General features: G+C 35.9%; 1 protein-coding gene across 1 annotated transcript in view; it reads right to left on the bottom strand.

The window, feature by feature from the left end:
* DACH2 (dachshund family transcription factor 2) overlaps positions 1-20,954 on the bottom strand; it is a 551,788-nt gene that overhangs the window by 411,729 nt on the left and 119,105 nt on the right. The gene's annotated exons all lie outside the window — the stretch shown is intronic.

The following is a 20,954-nucleotide window of genomic DNA, read 5'->3' as shown; positions in this document are numbered from 1 at the left end:
AATGTGGTTTATTGGTTGTGAGAAAGAAGGTGTGACACAGCCACAACATTTGCTATTTCCTGAGCCCACAGGATAAAGAAATCACAGCTGACATATCAACTGGATAAGGACATTGATCCCCAGAAACTTTGATCAGTTAATTAAAGTTAAATTTAGCCTCTGGATTACCTGTTTTTCCACAGAAAGGGGGAGAGAAATTTACAAGGAAATAGTTTGAAAGGCTTAATGACTTAAGATGGTAGAAAAGTTATATAATTGTAATACTTCCCATTCGTATAAGTCTCAGGAATTAATTAGAGTCTCCAAAGGACATCATCATTAACTTGAAATTTAGAAGACAAGCGAACACAAGTATTTACAATGTAATATTCATTGAAGGTCATTGAGTTTAATTTGGATTTCAGGGCCTAGAAATGAAAGCTTTTAAAATGGAGTTAACCAAAGAGGAAGTGGGTGAGGGTGAGGGTGTGTGTGTGTGTGTTCCCTGGAAGACTGAGACTTGGGGAAAGGGAGCAGTAGGAAGTCCTGAAGGTCCAGCAGAAGCATTCAGACTTGTCACCACCAGTTCTTGGGCATAGAAATGATTTGATGAAAATGATATTTAGGCAAAAGTATCTATCTGCAGGATTAGAAAGGAAATGTGACTGTGGACTGAAGCAAACATAAGTGGAAGTTGTTAGAAGTTCACAGTATGAAGTATAAATGAGCCTAAATCAGGATGTAAAGTAATAAAATAAAAGATTTCTTCAAACACACTGCATAATAAAAGTTGATAGCCTTTATATACCAGGTGAGAGCAAAAAAAAGAATGTGAAGATAAAATTTCAAGCTTAAAGATCTACAAAATTAATTTTGTAGAGGAAATGGGCAAAAGGGACCAATGAGGACCTCAATTTTCAACATGATGCAAGTTCCACAATATATGCACACACACACACATCCAAGTACCTTTAGATTGACTCTGTGCTATTAAGAACTTACTCGTTACTGCTTCTTTCCAATGTCTTTTCCAACACAATTTTTTTTTAATGAGGATCTGAGTTTCCACTCTGTTCTCTAAATAATAGATGGTAGAATTTTTAAAAGTATATCTTCCAAGATATCAATATAAGTAGCAGTTTGCAGATAATTTCACCTGCAATTTCACTTGCTAATTCTTTTGATGAACCTCAATCTACAGATAACACGTTAAAGAACATACCATTCCTCTTGATGTCTCTAAGGTCAAATCATAATGTTCAAAATGTCAAGGGTATTATCATCACTTTAGATGTTATTGTTGACCTGTACCACTCAAGCTACATTCTCTCTTTTTATCTAGATAATACATGAGTGCAACAAAGTGCTGCCTGTAAAGAAATTTATACTTCTTCTATTGGAAGTGATTAGAAAGCTCTAGGAATATGATTTACTAGCGGAAATCACCCTATGGTTCTTGGGCTTATGATGCAAATTAGAATTGATGCTATAAACATTCTCAGACAGGTGACTGATAGGACCAAGTCTTCAATCTCCTGTGGAGAACTGTTCTTAGGAGTTTGTGATAAGTTTGCATAAGAAAACATGTCAGACAACAAGTCTCCACATATCAATTTTCAGTATCTTTTTAAATTAACTGCTCCAGCATAAGGAAACTCTCTTTACATGCATTAACACAGACTTAATTGCTTAATTGCTATTTATCTTTCTGTATAAAGAAAAAAATCAGTACTCCAACCCACCTGAAGTATAAGAAACACATCCTAGGGAAATAACCAAAGCCAAAATAACACTAGTAGGGCAAATTAAAAAAAAAAAACCTGCATTTTATTTATTTTTATTAACTGTGCAGATGCAAATGTGAAGAATTCAAATTCCTTTCAAAAAGGATTCCAGACAGGTAATTTATATCATAAATTGAGTAACTTTGATTCATCGAAAAGTTCTTGGTATATCATGAAGAAATCTCTATCAATAAGTTTTAGTATGGTATCAAGGTATTTCACATTCTGTATTCTGGAGATTCACTTAGATTCATGAAGTAAAGGAAGCAGGTAGATATAGTAGTTACACAACATATTAGCATTTTTAAAGAATATTTTAGAAATAAGTTTTAAAATTTATTGCAGACTTTCTCTTGCCCTTTTTCTGATTTCCAGACAAGTTTTCACCAAACCTAGGAGGCAATAATGTCTTGCAAGCATTAAGAACATAGACTTTGAAGCCAGTATTGGGAAATTCATACAAAATCCCAATTCTGCCACTGATTAGCTATGTGATTTTGGACAAGAAATTTGACTTTCTTTTGCCTCCATTTGCTCATCTGTAAATTAGGAATAGGAATGATAGTACTTATTTCATAGGGCCATTGTCTATATTTAAAATATTAAAGTGTTAAAGTTATTGCGTCGCAAATAGTAATGGATATTAGTGTTCACTATCATTATTATTCTGATAAATCAGGTATTCTTACAATAAGATTGAACGATATTTGCTTCATTTTCCGCATGGAGACAGAGTGACTACAAGATCTACTTCATGTACTAAATGAAACTCTAAAATCTAAAAATCTGGACCAGTAAGTTAACTTGCTCTAATTTCTTGTGAACAATACTAAAATCAGTAAGTTCTTGATGATTAGGTATTGGTATTGCTCCTTTTTTTTTTAGATAGTACTAGATTTTAAAATATTCCCTATTTTATATTGTGCCAGCTAACAAAGTCCATGTTTATACTCAGTTCGATTTAATTTTAAAATAATTATAAAGTAATATTTTGCTCCAGATTAGACTTACAGAACTTCATATCTTGTGACTTTCTCTCAAATCTATATTTCTCTTTCATCATTATTAAGAAAAGAGTGGTACATAAAGGAGTTTCAGGCTTGTTTGCTATAAATAATCAAGGGCACTTTTGCCTGCTTGGACTTGTTCACTAGTCACTAATTCTCATTGTTAGCTTTCAGGCTCTCTTCAGTTCTCCCTTGCTTCCAGTTCAGACTAAATGATCAAGTTTGCTAGTGTTAAGAGTGTGAGAAGGTCAACAAGGTCATTCCTTTCCATGAACTTACTGGAGAAGTCACACAAAGATGGGGTGTAAGCCTCTACTGCATTTTCCCTGCAATAAAAGGGAGGTTTTCAATGACATTGCTTTTTGCGATTAACAGATAGATTCAGATTTTTGTGGGTGCTCATAGCTTTAAAACATGGAATTACATTATCTTTTAAGTCTCATTTCATTTAACTACTTAGTAAGTGAGAGATTAAATGGTCATTGCTAAGTATAAAAGCCTTAAAAATAAAAATAAACAGAATAAAAGGAAAAAAATTGAAAATAAGAAGTCTACAACTAGGGGAATTCAATCGGAGTGATTTAGCTCTGAATTTTGAAGATCCTAAATCACAAGGTACTTTATGCCTGATGTTTCCTTTCCTTTGCCAAAGAGTTAATGTATTACCAATTTGTAAAATATGAGTCACAGCAACAGGCCAATGAAAAACTAGGAAACGTTAGTTACTTAAAGCTTGCTTAAAATGATAACATTAGGCAAAATTAACATTTGTACAAATACACACGCTTTGCTAACTCTCAGCATATATTTTCCTGTAATATAATGTTATAAATTTGACAGGATGAAGTAAATTTGTCACACTGTATTGCACTGATGGGAACTCTCTAATCTGCCATTATGGAATGTCAGCCGTCTACTACCAAACACAAAACACAAAGAAATATTCAGAATTTAAATCTAACTTTAAAAAAATAGCTCAGTTGGCTATAATTGTTACTATCATGGGTAATTCTCTAATGAAAATATTTTTCAGGTTCCTGTATTTTAGATGTGTGTTAGACATCTATGATAACATTTCTTTTTTTCTTTTTTTTTTCTTTTTTTTTTAGATTTTTGACAGGCAGAGTTAGACAGTGAGAGAGAGAGAGAGACAGAGAGAAAGGTCTTCCTTTTCCATTGGTTCACCCCCAAAATGGCCGCCACGGCCGGCACGCTACACCAATCCAAAGCCAGGAGCCAGGTGCTTCCTCCTGGCCTCCCATGTGTGTGCAGGGCCCAAGGACTTGGGCCATCCTCCACTGACTTCCCGGGCCACAGCAGAGAGCTGAACTGGAAGAGGAGCAACCAGGACAGAATCCGGTGCCCTGACCGGGACTAGAACCTGGGGTGCTGGAGCCGCAAGCAGAGGATTAGCCAAGTGAGCCGCGGCGCTGGCCATATGATAACATTTCTTTAAAGAACTCAAAATGGCTTTTATAAATTATCTGAACACACACAAAAATAGTACTTGAGAACTTACTATCATCATCTATTTCACATTGACTCTCAGTAAGAAGCTGAGCTCAATGGTCAAATTATGATTGGATAAAAATTGCTCCATTTTCTCTTTAGGGATTAAAGAATTTATTGATACACATGACTAGAAACTAGATCCGATCATACATAAATACCACCAATAGCTGGTAGTCAGAGACAACAACAGTTATGACCCTTGCATACAATTTAGTATCCTGGAAAGTAGTATTTATTAACTGAATACTTCTGATCTTGAAGTATCAAGTTATTTTCAGAATAAAAGTATTTTGTTACAAAAATACAGTGAAAAATAAAGTGAGGAATACATAGCCCAGAGTACTAGAACATTTTGCCCATCATGTGCATTCTTTTCTAGATTCTAAACTCAGTAATTATGGAACCCCAAATTTAAACACTACCAATATTTTATAGCAAAATCTTAGATACCATACTATTCAGGCATATGTGAGTTTTCACTTAGCTTAATTCTTGGGCTAACCAACCATTAAACAGAAAAGTCCCATGTTGGTGAAAGTCTTTTCTAACTGAGCTTTAAAGATAGCGAATGTAACTCAATTTTTTTCATGGCAGAAGCCCTCCTAGGGCCTCAGGGCATTCATTCTGTACATGTGTCATCTCTAACACCTGCACTCACACATTGCAGCAGAGTAAGAATCCAGAATTAGGTCATGATTCTACTCTTCCTCCCCCAAACCACACTCGTCACACACACTGTGAGTTGAAAGAGATGACACTTTAAAGGGGATGTTTTTAATATTAATCTATGGTTATTAAAGCTGTGAGCGGAAGTATGTATTTGATGGTAAAACAGGAAATCACATATAATCAAGAGAAGTATTGGTAGTGTTCATAATAATTCCCTGATAAACATATTTTCCTGTCATTTACCCCTTACGTAATAGTGGAGTTCAGATAAAATCCCTTATATGTTCGCAATGTCAGCTTGGAGGACAGGCACCAGTCAGTGACAATTACACAGCAGACAGACTTGCTTCTATTTTTTTTTTCTTCAGGGATTCACATTGTAATTTAGAGTATTTAATATTCGAAAGCCAGAGGTAATATCAAGGTTTCAGAAACAAGTCCTTGTCTGAAATGTTATGCAAATGACCTTGCTGTTATTTTAAAGCCCAGTTGTCATCAGGCAGAATAACTGACAATATTTGCTTAGTTTTTGTTGATGGCAGCCTGCGTTTACCTACGCCGACAGCCTTGCCTCTTGTAACTGTCTCAACAGTAGTAACTTGCTAAACCTTTCATCCAGTGATGTATGACAGCAAAAACTGTTTGCTTTGACATGTGTACCTTCCATGGTGACTGGGTCAGCTTTGAAAGTAGCTGTCCAAGTTCATATACAAGGCTGCCTTTTTGTTCTTTCCAGTCCAACTGGTTTGAATTGTAATTCTATAATGAGAAATATACTCCCCCCTTCCCCATTCTCAGAACAACAATGCCATTATGGTTTTATATGAAAAGTTCATGTGTAAATAGTATACTCAGTTCAAATGAACTCTGTATATTTGAAATCATGTTCACTGTAGATGTTCAAGTTATGAACTGAGGAATAAATCCACGTGGTCTTGGTCAAACCTTATATTGACCAAAATATAGTGACCAACTCCAGCCACTACATTTTCACCTCGAGGGAAAAGTGTTTTCCACTTGGGTATTATTTTTTTTTAATTTTTAATTATTTATTTGAGAGAGAGAAAAAAAAAAGGAGAGGGGGATAGAGAGGGAGAAAGAAAGAGAAAGTGCTCCCATCTGCAGCTTCGCTTTCCAAATGCCTGCAGTATCTACACTGAAGTAATCATGCTACCTTACAGGATCTGCATTACCAGGAACCTAAAATCAGGGTCCAGAGCTGGGAATCAAATCCAGGTGCTGTGGTACAGGATGCAAGCATCTTACCCACTTGGCTAAAGGCCCATCCCAACTTGGTTATTTAAGCCTCTATATGTTATTGTCTACAAATTTTCTAAGAAGTCTGCTTCCTTTACAAAATCTACAACTATATCCTCCAACAACTACTATGCCAAGAAGGACCAAATTAAACACCTTGATTATCTAGAATTCAATTAACTACTGCAGTCAATGAATACCATTTAATTATATGCTTAGGTAGAAGAAAAAGTATTTTAGGAGCCGGTGCTGTGGTGCAGCGGGTTAAGACCCTGGCCTGCAGGGCCAGCATCCCATAAGGGTGCCAGTTCTTGTCCCGGCTGCTCCTCTCCTGATCCAGCTTTCTGCCATGGCTTGGGAAAGCAGTGGAAGATGGCCCAAGTGCTTGGGCCCCTGCACCCATGTGGGAGGCCCGGAGGAAGCTCCTGGCTCCTGGCTTCGGATTGGCGCAGCTCAGGCCATTGCGGCCATTTGGGGAGTGAACCAGCGTATGGAAGACCTCTCTCTTTCTGTCTCTACCTCTCTCTGTGACTCTGTCTTTCAAATAAATAAAATAAATCTGAGTGGCAGATGTCCTAAACAGCACTCTGGCCTCAGAATCAGCCCTTAAGGCATTCGGATCTAGCTGAAGAGCCCATGAGAATATTTTAGGCATGGAAAGCCAAAACACTCTGGGAAAAAAAAAAACTAAATGAAAGATCTCTGTGAGTGAGATCCCAGTGGAAAGAACGGGGCCATCAAAGAAGGAGGTACCTTTCTCTGAAGGGAGGAGAGAACTTCCACTTTGACTATGGTCTTGTCTAAATAAGATTGGAGTTGGTGAACTCAAGAGGCTTCCATAGCCTTGGCAACTCATGACAAGAGCCTAGGGTGGTTACTGATGCCATAAACAAGAGTGTCAATTTGTTAAGTCAACAACAGGAGTCACTGTGCACTTACTCCTCAGGTAGGTTCTCTGTCCTTAATGTGTTGTTCAATGTGAATTAATGCTATAACTAGTACTCAAACAGTATTTTACACTTTATGTTTCTGTGTGGGTGCAAACTGTTGAAATCTTTACTTAATGTATGCTAAATTGATCTTCTGTATATAAAGATAATTGAAAATGAATCTTGATGTGAATGGGGTGGGAGAGGGAGCGGGAGATGGGAGGATTGCGGGTGGGAGGGAAGTTATGGGAGGGAAAAAGCCATTGTAATCCATAAGCTGTACTTTGGAAATTTATATTTATTAAATAAAAGTTTAAAAAATTTTAAAATAATAAGAAGTATTTTAAAATTATTAAAATGTGCTTATTTTAAATAATATTATTTTGTACAATCTGATTTCAAAGCACATTCCAGGAAACAGCTAGACCAAGCACTCACAACTTCTAAATTTTCAACAATTTGCCGTACAATCAAAAATGGATGAGTAGAAAGATGAAATATTATGGCTTCAGAACCAATCACCAAAATAAAGTTTTATTTATTTTTACTGAACTATACTAAGGCAAACAAAAGAAAAAAAATGGAACAATTTGTATTAAAAATGATTTTCAACAAGGATTAACAACACAAACAATTTCAATTAGATGGAAACTCCTTACCTTATCATTCTAAATTAATTGAGTTTTTTTATTTAAGTAGTCTACATTTTATAAAAGCATTCTTACTTGGAACAGATAAGATTTTGATTATCTAAAATCAGTTTTATGCACTGCTAATTCAATGCTTGTGACGGAAACAGCTATCTAATTGCAGAAAAATTCTCTTTTTTCTTAAAACCAGGATTAATCGCAAGTCGCTCACCTGAAGCAAGTATGTTTAATACAATGGCACATGCCTGTTCTGGAACAGTCCAAGTGTGTTGTTGTTCTCTGAGTCACCGATGACCACTATTCTAGTTTTTCTCTCACCAACCATGTAGTTTTCTCCATTTTTCAAGAAAATCACTTTCAAGTAGCTTTCAAACATTAACCCCAAATCAAACCATCCTAAGAGAGTTCCTAAACACTGGATTCTCACACCAACTGCAAAGCTGTAAATATCTTCTAAACCCTCAGATCAATGTCACCCGTGGTTTGCAATAAATGAGTCCCAGTAAATTCTAATGGAGCTCCAAATCCCACTAACTGTTGATAGGCTATCATCAAATGCAAGTCCCATAACACGGTCTAAAATAATGTTACAAGTTTCTATTGCTTTAAAAGACTGTTTTCTGTTCCTCCTCTGTAAACAGAATGTGCACACATATACACAGTACCCTACTCCACAACAACCAAATCCAAAGCTTACCAGTACGCCTATATAGCAAGGTCAGAATTTTTTAAGTAAGAAAAAAATTTCTTTGATTAATGCTGAGAGCTGCACCATGTTTAGACAGGGTCATGACCCCAGGCATCCATTTAATCAAATTTCTCTGCTGCCTGTCCCAGTGGAGCCATCACAACAAGAAACTCTCTCAATGAAAAGCGGGGGAGGGGGAAAGCGTACTTCACATCTCACATTATTTACACGCTGTTAAGTAATTATTTCACTCTTCCACCCCCACTGGCCATCAACAGACAAGTCACCTCCCCGGAGACTCGGAAAAGCCTATTCAGCTTTATATAGCTCATTTTGGTTTTTTTCCCTTCATAGTGAAGCCAACTGCTTAGCTTAAAGACTTCTTTGAGGATATTAAAGTATATTCTGTCCATGCTAATGATCTCACTAGTTATAAATGTATTTATCATATGGATGTTCTCTGTTTCTCTTTATGTTTTTCAGCTATGCTACAGCAATCATTTCCGCATAATTTCTCCACCTTCATCACATCACTGCAATCCTTCAGGATGAACACCCCTCCCCACCCACATATACACAGCAAAACCTGTTTTTCCAAGGAATCATGTCATTGTTTGAGTCGTCAAATAAGTTATTATTTTCCAGGAGTTGTCAATAACACTCTGATCTTTAATACAGCTCTTCTCCAGGGCAAAGAGCAGAAATGAGGCATGGAGATAATAAAGAATTACAGTTTGCCTTTATTTAATAGCTCTATCAGTCAGAGTAATAGAGATGGATAAAAAAGTAACCTATTAACCCAATCCTTCCTAATTGCTCTCCTAAAATGTAAGAAGGGAAGTGGATGCAAGAAAAAAGTTTAGAACTAAGCACAGTTCAGGAATTAAAGGTGAGTGACTTTAAAGCTAAGTATAGGCAGGATCCTCCCAAACCCAAATGGAAAGAGACTACAGAGCATACCATGTTCAGAGAGCCAAAAAAAGCTGAAAAGCAAGAGTCTCAATCCAAATATCTAAAAGTTATTTTTCTTAATTTTTGCATATTTTTCCAACTGCTAAAATAAACATATTCAAAACATTTTGTTCATCTTGGGAAATAAAGAGAAACTATACTGTAAAATGTTTATGTTTAAAAATAAAGTGTCAAGGGAATTAATTTAATGAATTTCTTAGGATTCATACCTGAAAATATGATTTAGAGAAAGCACTTTTCCTTATTTTGCCTTCAATTTTCACTTTCCGCTTAATGGTCATCTGAAAAGGTGAAATTTCTCAAGTGGATAAGTACCCCAATGATATGCTCCTAATATTAATTATTATAATTAATAATAAGCTCACAAGAAAAATGCATGCTTCTCTCCCAAGAAGTTTAATAAACAATTTACAACTGGGCTCTGATTTCCACTCTTACAATCCTTGTACAACATTTATGACCAGAAGGAACATAACATTCTACTTCATGAATAAAGATAGATTAAAGCGAAGTTAACAAACTGGGTGTGAATGAAACTATTTTTGTGTTCTCTTATGTCCTTATAGTAAATAATATTTCCAATGGACAAAAGAAAACCTACTGAGACATGAAATCATGAATGAGGAAGAAATCAACAAATACTGTGAGAATGGGAAAAGACAGTAAATTGTAAGGAAGATTGGAAAATACACAAATGCACAAAGGAATTGAAAATACTAAAATGAGAGGAGAGTGTTTAGCCTACCAGTTAAAATACCAGTTCCGATGTCTGTGTCCTATATTGGAGTGTGTGAGTTTGATCCCTGGCTCCAGCTCCTGACACCAGCTTCCTGCTAACACACATTCTGGGAAGGTGTGGTGATGGCTCAAATTGTTGGGAGGAGATCTGGATTGAGTTCCTAGCTCCTGTCTGGCCAGCTCTGAATCACCTGCTATGGGCATTTGGGGAGTGAACCAGCAAGTGGGAGCTTTCTATCTCTATCTCTCATATCAATTTTCAAAAATACTAAAATAATAATTTAATGTGATCTGAAAAGAAAGGTTTGTTCCAGGTATTTTTATAGTTGTGAAGATAAATGTAACAATTAACAAAGGGGAACTGAGTAGAAGAAACTTATGTGCCAGAAAGATTACTGGACTGAGCCTCAAAAAGTTTAAGTTTCAATGGCAATTACCATGTATCTGAGCTGTCAAAGGCAAATCATTTCATATTTCTAAACTTTGTTTTCTCATTTGCAACATAAGAGGTCAAACTAAACGATCTCTGATGTCCTTTCTGGCTCTTTAACGCAGGTGAAAATCTGAGATAATTGAAACCATTCAAAAACTTTAATATTTGACTCACTGTTTTTTTCTTTACCCCACCACCCCAATTTTTTTTCTTCTGCTAATGAGAGCTTCATTCTATAACAGAGGCAGAGGGAAAATAATACACCTTTGACACCTTTACTACTATTAGATATTGTCATTTAGTAAAAGAACATTGATTCAAGCAGAATTATCAATCAGAACATTAACAGGAATTGCAATAAAAATTTTCTTTTTCTCTACAAATTTCTCAAAGCTTAGTGCAAAATATTGGCTTGAGAATTATGTATGTATGTGTGTTTTGGTGGAAAGGAAAGTCAGAAGTGGGGAAAACACCAAATTGCAAGTAATTGGAAAGGGGGTTTTTATATTTAACATTACCTTTCCATTCGAGTTGCATCATCCATTAAAAAATAGACAATATGAGGTCAGACCTGTGGCACAGTGAGTTAAGCCACCTCCTGCATCACCAGCATCCCTTATGGGGGCTGGTTCTAGTCCTGGCTGCTCTACTTCAAATCCAACTACCCACTATTGGCCTGAGAAAGCAGTGGAGGATGGCTCAAGTGCCTGGGCACCTGCACCAACATGGGAGACCAGGTTGAAGCTCCTGGCTCCTGGCTTCAGTCTGGCCCACCCCTGGTCATTGTGGCCATTTGGGAAGTGAACCTGCAGACGGAAGTCCCATAAGTAATCTATGTTTGTGTGTAATCCCATGATGAGTACAATTGGTAACATTTGAAGTTTGAATGGCAATAAGAAAATACTGCAGCATGGTGTTAATGTCACAATTTAGGAAATCTTAGGAAGTTGAGTAAGTCCTTTAGGAAACTGATTGCTATTAATGTTACTCTACGGAGAAGAATATAGCCTTACAGCATAGATTAAATAAAGCAAAGAAGCCAGTTTCCTTGCTGATATAAAACCCCTTTAGAATTTTGCTTTGCGCCTGCATGGTGGCATAACAGATTGAGCTGCTGCCTGCAATGCTGACATCTCATATGGGTGCTGGTTCTAGTCCTGGCTGCTTTGCTTTCAATCCAGCTCTCTGCTATGGCTTGGGAAAGCATTGGAGGATGGCCCAAATCCTTGGGACCCTGTACCTACTTGACAGAACTGGATGAAGCGTCTGTCTCCTGGCTTTGGCCTGTCCCATTCCTTACTTCTGTGGCCATTTTGTGAATGAACCAGCAGATGAAAGCTCTCTCTCTCTCTTGGCCCACCCAAACTCACCCCATGTAACTCTGTCTTTCAAAAAAATTTTAAATAAACCTTAAAAAGATAAAAATAAAAATACCCAATATTTCATAGTGACAATGGAAGAAATATAGCACAGTTACCTTGTGTAAAGAAGCACAAAAAAGATTCCCAGTTCTCTTACCAAGTATAGGCTTAATAGCATAGAAATGTAATTTTTTTAAAAATATGCAATTTTTTTTACTCCAGTATGTTTCTTTATTCAAGTTCAAACATATATTTAATTTTCATCCACTCACACATATATGAGTGCTTGCAATGGTGCCTGGAATGTTTATTATTATTTTATACTTATTTGAAAAGCAGAGACACAAAGATAGACATCTTCTATCCACTGGTTCATCTCCCAAAAGTCCTCACAATTCAGGCTGGGCCAGGCTGAAGCCAGGAGCCAAGAACTCAATCTGGGTCTTCCATGGTAGTGGCAGGATCCTACTATTTGAGCTATCACTTGCTGCCTGCCAGGGTGCATATTAGCAGGAAGCTGAGGTAGAAGCAGAGCTGGGACTTGAACACAGGCACTCAGAAATGGGACATAGACTTCCCAAGCAGCGTCTTGACCACTAGACAAAATGTCTGTTCCGCAGAGTCAACTCTTGAAGATCTGTCAAATGCATAAATGCATGGATGAGTGGGTAAATGGATGGATGGCTGATTATTTCCTTACTTGTTTTCTTCAGTACTCACAAAAGGCAGTGCCATTCAGAATTGTTCTAGACACATCTAACCTGAAATTTACCTCTTTATTACCTAGAAAGTAAGGGTGTCTTAAGAAATGGATTTTTTAATGCAAACAATGCCTATAGTCTGCATGATTGCAGGGAGCACCATACTTATTCTACTCTGTACAAATGATGATCTGTGGAGAACTAAGTTAAAGAGAAAAGCCTGACAAAGTGAAGAACTGAAATTCTTCAAAAATAGTCATTTGCACACAAATACTTGATAAAGGTTTTACAAGCATTACTTAGTGAAGTTCTCTAACAATCTGTTTAGAAACATATTATTAATCCAAATTAAAAAAAAAAAGTTAGGCTCAAAAAATCTAAATAGTTTACTACAAATCACAGCTAGTGTGTATCTGAGCAAGGATCAGATAAATCCACATCTATCTAATCTAATTCTTCCACTTTTTCCACTCTACAGTAATAGTCTATCTACAAAACAACAACTACGTTCACCTTATAATTATATAATTCACCTTGGGAGCAGGTGCTGTGGCGTAGCAGGTAAAGCTGCTGCCTGCAGTGCCGGCACCCCATATGGGCACCAGTTTGAGTCCTGGCTGCTCCACTTCCAATCCAGCTCTCTGCTATGGCATGGGAAATAGGTAGAAGATGGCTCAAGTCCTTGGACCCCCACACCTGCGTGGGAGACCTGGAGGAAGCTCCTGGCTCCTGGCTTCTGATCCACACAGCTCCGGCCATTACAGCCATCTAGGAAGTGAACCACTGAATGGAAGACTCTCTTTCTCTCTCCCTCCCCCCTCCCTCTCCTTCTCCCTCTCCCTCTCCTTCTCTCTCTCCCTTTCCTTCTCTCTCTCCTTCTCTGTAACTCTACATTTCAAATAAATAAATCTCAAAAAAAAAAAAAAAAAGAATTCACCTAAACACAAACCTAGGCCTTTACCTCAATCATTCCAAAATATTGGCACTTCTTTTCAAGTTGGAAATGAAATGTCATATGACAATTTGTACTTCCAATTCAAATTTACAAATAATAAAATATTGATGAGTAGTAACTGACCTCATTAAAATGGTACCAAGTTGATTGGATAACAAAAAATAAATTAAAATACTAAAAATTGACAATCATAAAGATAATTTCATTTAAAAAGGTTCAAAATTGTTGTTCATGGGGCTAAAGATTCAAGTCTCAACAAAAACTAAGCCCCCAACATCAAATCACAATGCTGCAAGACAATTTCCAAGGAGAATCCAATAATACATTAGAGGTATGCTTTCCAGTCCTCCAACTTCATATAAAAATGACATTGAAAACTCCTAATTAATACATTCCCCCCCTCTTTGTCATTCCACTCATTTCTCTTGAACTTTGGTGGAAGCTGTGGAGTACTCAATTAAGCAAGAGCATTCTGGCAAGTGCCTAGAGTGCAGGTAGCTAGTGTATACTGTCATGAAAGCCATATGCTTTAGATATTAGATATTCACATAGCAATATTGACAGTATAATAGCCTTTAAACGTCATCAATCTTTTCCTACAATTTTTTTAAGTTGCCATTGAATCATATTAAAAATAAAACTGAAAGATATAGCTATAAAATAATAGCTTAAAGACACATGTATTAAGTCATTTAATTCTAAAAATAATCCTAGAAGTCATGACTGTAATTTCCTCCAGTTTTACAAATGAGAAAAGTGAGATTTGAAGTGATAAATGAGTTCCCAAGTTTCAGAGAGTACTGGTGGGGGCTGCATTTAAATCAAAGCAATATTTTCGCCAGAACCTGTACTCAGAGCCACTCAGTTGTTTGTAATTGAGGAATGAGAAAGGAGTGTTAGTGAAGCAATCTTTCATGCAGTTTCATCTACTGAGAATATGTTCCAATCCAAAATATCTCGTTAGTAGATATCTGAGACACCCTGTGCAATGACATTACTAACCCATAAATAAATGTCTTCATAACAGAAATATTGTAACCATGTATCTTTTAAAGTCAGCAAAATCACTCCTTACCTTTTAGCTTATTTAGAATCACAACACATACAAGTTGTTTTTAACACCTGAAATTCATGCAAGATTCACATTAGGAGTCAGGTTCTTGGGTAGAGAAAAGTATATGCAGCATATTCACATAACCATAAAGTGCTTACATACAGGAGTACTTGATGGTAGATTGCTTTTGTTAAATGAATGAATGAAATGTTGATAGGATTTATAAAAACAAAAGTGATCTAGGCCGGCGCCGTGGCTCACTAGGCTAATCCTCCCCCTTGCTGCGCCGGCACACCGGGTTCTAGTCCCGGTCGGGGCACCGATCCTGTCCCGGTTGCCCCTCTTCCAGGCCAGCTCTCTGCTGTGGCCAGGGAGTGCAGTGGAGGATGGCCCAAGTGCTTGGGCCCTGCACCCCATGGGAGACCAGGAGAAGCACCTGGCTCCTGCCATCGGATCAGTGCAGTGCGCCGGCCACAGCGTACCTACCACGGCAGCCACTGGAGGGTGAACCAACAGCAAAAGGAAGACCTTTCTCTCTGTCTCTCTCTCTCACTGTCCACTCTGCCTGTCAAAAAATAAAAATTAAAAAAAAAGTGATCTAGTCTATCCTACTCCCCTACTGACACTCGAGTCCTCTTTTAAGTGCCCCACCATGTGGTCACCCAACTTCTGCTTGAACAACTCCACCTGATAGTAAATGCAGCATATGCTTAAATCAGCCGCTTCTATCTTTGAACAGGTGAGACTAATAAATTTTACTTCACATTTGAGCCAAAATATTTGTCTCTTTAACTTTACACTCTATGGCCAACATAACAAACGGTACACATTGAAGCAGAAAACACCATGGTACAAAAATGGATGCAAAAGAATCAGCCTGCTTTTGAAACTCCCATAAGCCCATATTACAGATCCCTGAACATGTTCATTTTTCAGCTGAGAGAATTTAGGACAAGAGGATAACCTTGTGCAAGACTATAGAACAGTATAGTAGCAATAAAACAAGAGTAGAATTCAGGCCTCTAGATTCGTAGCAGTGCTCTCTGCAGTGTATCATCCTCCAACATCCTAGTGGTTTAAGAACATAGACTGGAGATAGACTGCCTAATTTTGAATCCCACCTCCTCAACATATGAGCTGTATAAGTTAAGGCAATTTACTTAGCCTTCCTGTGCTTCACTTTCTTGATCTGCAAAAATGGAAATAACATTTTGGGAACATTATATATGTTACTATTGTGATATTCTTAGTACCAGAAATATAATACAATTTATATAATAAATACCAGTGATCACTAACATTATTCTTTTCAAAATTGCAAAACATTGCCAATTCACACCATATTAGCAATGGAGTTCCTAAGACTCTGTAGTCTCCCATGTGACATATTTGGCTCTGGAGCATGCCTTTTCTCTGCTAAGGAAAAAACAATATAAACTTTCTACTTTTATATATATCAGTATCCATCTATCTATAGATATATATATAGTTAGTATATGATCTGAAAACTACTATGTGCTACATTCAAACTTCTCTCAAATTATATAATTTAATAGTTTGTTAATTCTATGGCTTTAAAGACTTGGATAAACTTTCTGAATTTAGGTACCAAAGAGCAAACCTTTTCTCCCCAGCATATCCAGGTGTTTTTAAGCATACCCAGGAGAAGATACAAAGAAAAAGTTACAAGCAAATATAAATAAAAAGAAAAAAGAAATCACCATTATTAAAGTTTCTCTCCTATGCCAGAAGAAAGTTTGCAAAAGCATACAATTAATGCTCTGTAATTCAGGTCAATGGAAACAGTAGCCATCTAAATATTTTCACAGGTTTTCTATATAAATAAATGTCAAACACCCCATGTAAACTCATGGCTATGTCGCTCTACATACAAATCTATTATTAAGCAACTCCTAAGAGAAACCTGTCCTTTCCTACTTAGATTAACTGGAAGATTTCACAGGAGAACAAAGTAACATATAAAAGCGATCTATTTTCTAGATTTATAGAAAATTAGGAATAAAAGATTGTGCCTACAGCTATTTAGATTAATATAAATATCTAAACTGTAATTACAGACATCATTTATTTTAACATAAAAAGTAGATACTTTCTATAGAACCCTGTACAAAATGTTTGTGTTCTCCTACAGTGTGAGGAGGTTAACAGAATAAAAGAAAAAATATGCAAACATTATCCTTTTCCTTCCTTTTTGTAATGGATGCATTAAAGATAAAATATTTAAGGCAAAATTTTTTAAGACAGACACACAAAACTTGGGGAAGTCATAAGAATGTTAACCAGATATTAACACTGGTCATGTGGTAATTACTTATTCTTTGCTTTAAGGTTTTGTAAAATATCAAAAGGAAAATAGGAGTGAACAAGATAGTTGGGATCAAAAATTTGGATACAATGGCCTCTCATAAGTCAGACATGGCTTTTGAAAAATTTCAGAAATCCTTCTGTGTCTATGCAATATTGAAAAACTTCACATAATGCAGCTATACTTATAAGATAAAAATTCCAACCATGTAGCAAAAATGCAGTTGACAACTTGTATATTATGCAATTATGACTGTCATTTTATTACTGTTATTAATTTATTAGTATAATTGCAATTTTTTTCAATGTCATAATGTGATAATAAAGGACTTGTCATTACTAAGTTAACCTCCGAACATCTCTGACCTCAGGGGAGGTGGTTGTACGCTTTCAGACCAAAATGAGCTGTCAGTAATCACAACGACATTTTGATGACTACATTATCTTGTAATTAAATGTCTCAACAAACTTCTGCTTTTGATTGACAAGTAGTTAAGACTATCATTGACCACAAGGCAGTTTCTTTATATTTCAAGAATAATTTTCTTTATATTTCAAGAATAATTTTTAGCACCAAAGTAAGAAAACAAGGTTTTAAATATTAAAATGCCTTCAAAAATATTTATTAATCTATTCAGCATTGATGAAACAAAGAAAACTCAGCTGAATTATGTGTGTCTGTTGTACAATATCGCATTGCAGTGAAAATTTTAAGAACTATCTGTGATGTCCTTTGGTAGCAGTATAGCATATACAGAATAATTCCATCAGCTCTTTGCAATGTCCATTTTTCCATAACTGAAAAACTGAAAGCCACAAATAATGCATGCTTTTACAAGTTTTATGATTATGAGTCCTATTAACATTCTTGAGTCCAAATTATTAGTTCAATACTCTAAGGACAAGTTAGGTCACAGATAACACATACAGTGTGTTCCTTCTCTTTTTTTTGTTACTTTACTTAATTAATGGATCCTAAATGAATCCATTTCATACTACACTGTTCACAATATTGACATTAACATTTGTACTATTTCAGTTTGAAAGAAAACTTTTCTTAGATGAGACTAAATATTTGTTCCATTTTAATCATTTTTAAATCACAGGAAACTGATGGAGCAAACTAGCAAAGCAGAATTTTCACAAAGTGTACCCTAAGATTACTATTAATTATATAGTCAAGTATCTAATTATCAAGTGACTGTAAAGTTAAATTAAGATGGCCTACCTGGATTATATTTTGGCTATTTTTATTATGCAAATAAAACATTTTATAAAAAATAAGAACTAATAAACTTGTAAAAGAAACATTTTTAAAAGTGAGGATCTCTCATGATCAAAATAAAGCAAATAGGCAATTCTACCAGTAGAGGAAAATCTCATTAAAACCCAATATTACAAATATCAGTATTAAGTTAGATACCTCTTCCTCAAGCACCAAGATGCAATTTTTTTCATGAAATAAAGCTTAGTTTTTTTAAGGGTTCTTCATTAAGTATTCTATCTGGGGATGGTTGTATATTAAAAATTTTTTATAATGATAAGCTCTAAAATAGGTTCTATGTTGTTACTGTCAGAAAACTGTGTTTTATGGAAAGCCTACTTACATACAAACATATACACCCTTCTCAAGAAGCTGACAAGTGGAGGAGGCTAAAGGAGGAGAAATGCTATAAATGGCCCTAACTTTAAGCTAAGCTCTATCAGATGCCTGCTATATGGAAACCGTTTCTTCATTTGAAGGAGCATTGACTTCTTTTTCAAGTTAAGGAAAGCTTGACTTCTCAAAATGTAAAACAATTTTTTTGGAGGCAATCACCCTTTTTCCCCACTATGGATAAAACAAAATTTAATCTAAACCAACCATCAGAGTTCCTATTCGCCTTACATATTCCTTAAGTAATCATATCTCAGCACACAAAACTTTATGAGATACAAAAATAAATTCCATGGCCAACTTATATCCAGCAAAGTGGTACTGAAAATCTACTTTGTGTTGAGTATTTGTAAGGTTACTGGTAAGCTAAATATGATCATATATGCACATGTCACTAGATCCAAGAAGGCAGTAGATTAAAATCCCCGTTGTTGAGAACAGCGAAAGGTAGAGAGGAGAACTCCATCACAATGTGACATAAGAATCATAATATAATTGTCTCTATTTAACTTGGAAATGTTGAGCCAGAGTAACTTAATAAAAAAAAAAAAAAAAGAAGCCAGGATCACCTATTCTCCTTCAAAAAAGATACTATACATTCACAAATAACACTCACACTCGTGGAACTAACAAAAGCAAAGCTTGAGGACTACTAAAATATGTAAGCACAAAACGTCGAATTATTTTAAAATAAAAAGTTGTTGACACGGGAGTCACTGGGTACATGCTCCCCACGTAGGATCTCTGTCTTTAATGTGTTTTACTATGAAGCTTAAAAACACTACTAGTCGAACAATACCCTATACCTTGTGTGGTTGTGTGAATGCAGCCTGTTGAAATCCTTGCTTAGTATATACTAAGTTGATCTGCAGTATATGAAGGTAATTGAAAATGAAACTCGATAAAGGGCGGGATGGGAGAGGGAGAGGGGAAGGCCACGGGAGGGAGGGAGGTTGGGGGGGGGGGGGGAGCCACAACAATACAAAAGTTGCACTTTGTAAATTCACATTTATGAAATAAAAAATAAAAAAAAATAAAAGAAAAAGTTGTTGGCAGAGTAAAGAGGAACTTTCCAAATTCAACATATCTCAGACTCTAAAGATACGAATTAAGAAATAACGCAACTTGACAGGGAACTGAACTAAGGATGTACATTGATGGTTACATTTCCTCTTGGCCAATAAACAGGGTAGAGTGGTCTTACATTTCAACAGTGCAGTCTCACAGTCACAAGACAACTTTAACTGTATTTTCCCTCCAAATGCTATGAAAATTATGTAGACTTAGTTATATACCAAAGGTGCAGAAAGATGGGAAACAAATAGGAAGTAGCCAGAGAACTCACAGCTATAATAATTTTTGCCATCATTTTCCAAGCTGCACCTGAAGTCAGAAAACTTTTCTATGGAAATAATTCAGAGACACTAGAAATGATTGATCTAATTAGGTTCTTTACAAAATTGGAAATATCTTCTTTACAATAGTATTTTGAACAAGGAATTAAGGAATTGTAGAGGAATGTATTTCACCTGAAAAAGACTGTTTGTGGTTCTATTGCAATACTACTACTCCCTGTAGCAATTTTGTCTTCCAACTAAAAACCTAAATAAGCTACATAAAATCACTTTACCCGGTTTATTTGATCAGAAAGCTTAATGAAGGCATTAACAAAACCACTATGTGATTTATCTAAGAGGCCACACTGAGATATAATCAGAACAACACAAGCATTAAAATTCATCTTTCAGGCCTCTCTAATAACTACAATATTTATATTAGACAGCTGTGCAGGACACAAAGGCTTCAAAGAGGAAGTAAATAAAATATAGAATATTTTTTCTTCAAATGGAAATAAACAAAAATTCTAAGGATAAGGAAACTTAAACAGGAAGTAGACCAAGTAGGTCAAAACACTAGTGGGAATTATGGAATTAAACCGTTTTCAAGAGAGCCATAGTACCAGGTATTTCCATCTAACAAAGCTGCAACATACTATCACGTTCAAAATTCTTTAGGGATTAAAAGTAAAACTCATACAACTAATGTGCTCAGCAGTAATAATATATTTTCATATTATCAAATGGATATCTATGATATGGAAATCAATTCATTGTATGCAAAAATCAATTCAGTACTAAGTGGATGACAATGAGGCTCACTATTGGCCAGGCCTGGTTCATTCTTGGAACTATCTTATAAAGTTTTACATGTAATTATTAGAGTGATCGTACATCCCAATTTTCCTGAAAAAGTGCTTCCTGGTTTATGTTTGTTGTTCCCATA

Source organism: Lepus europaeus, chromosome X (genome assembly GCF_033115175.1).
Source record: "Lepus europaeus isolate LE1 chromosome X, mLepTim1.pri, whole genome shotgun sequence".
NCBI classification, from domain to species: domain Eukaryota; kingdom Metazoa; phylum Chordata; class Mammalia; order Lagomorpha; family Leporidae; genus Lepus; species Lepus europaeus.
Note: the sequence above shows the minus strand (reverse complement) of the source record. Positions and strands in the feature narration are given on the sequence as shown.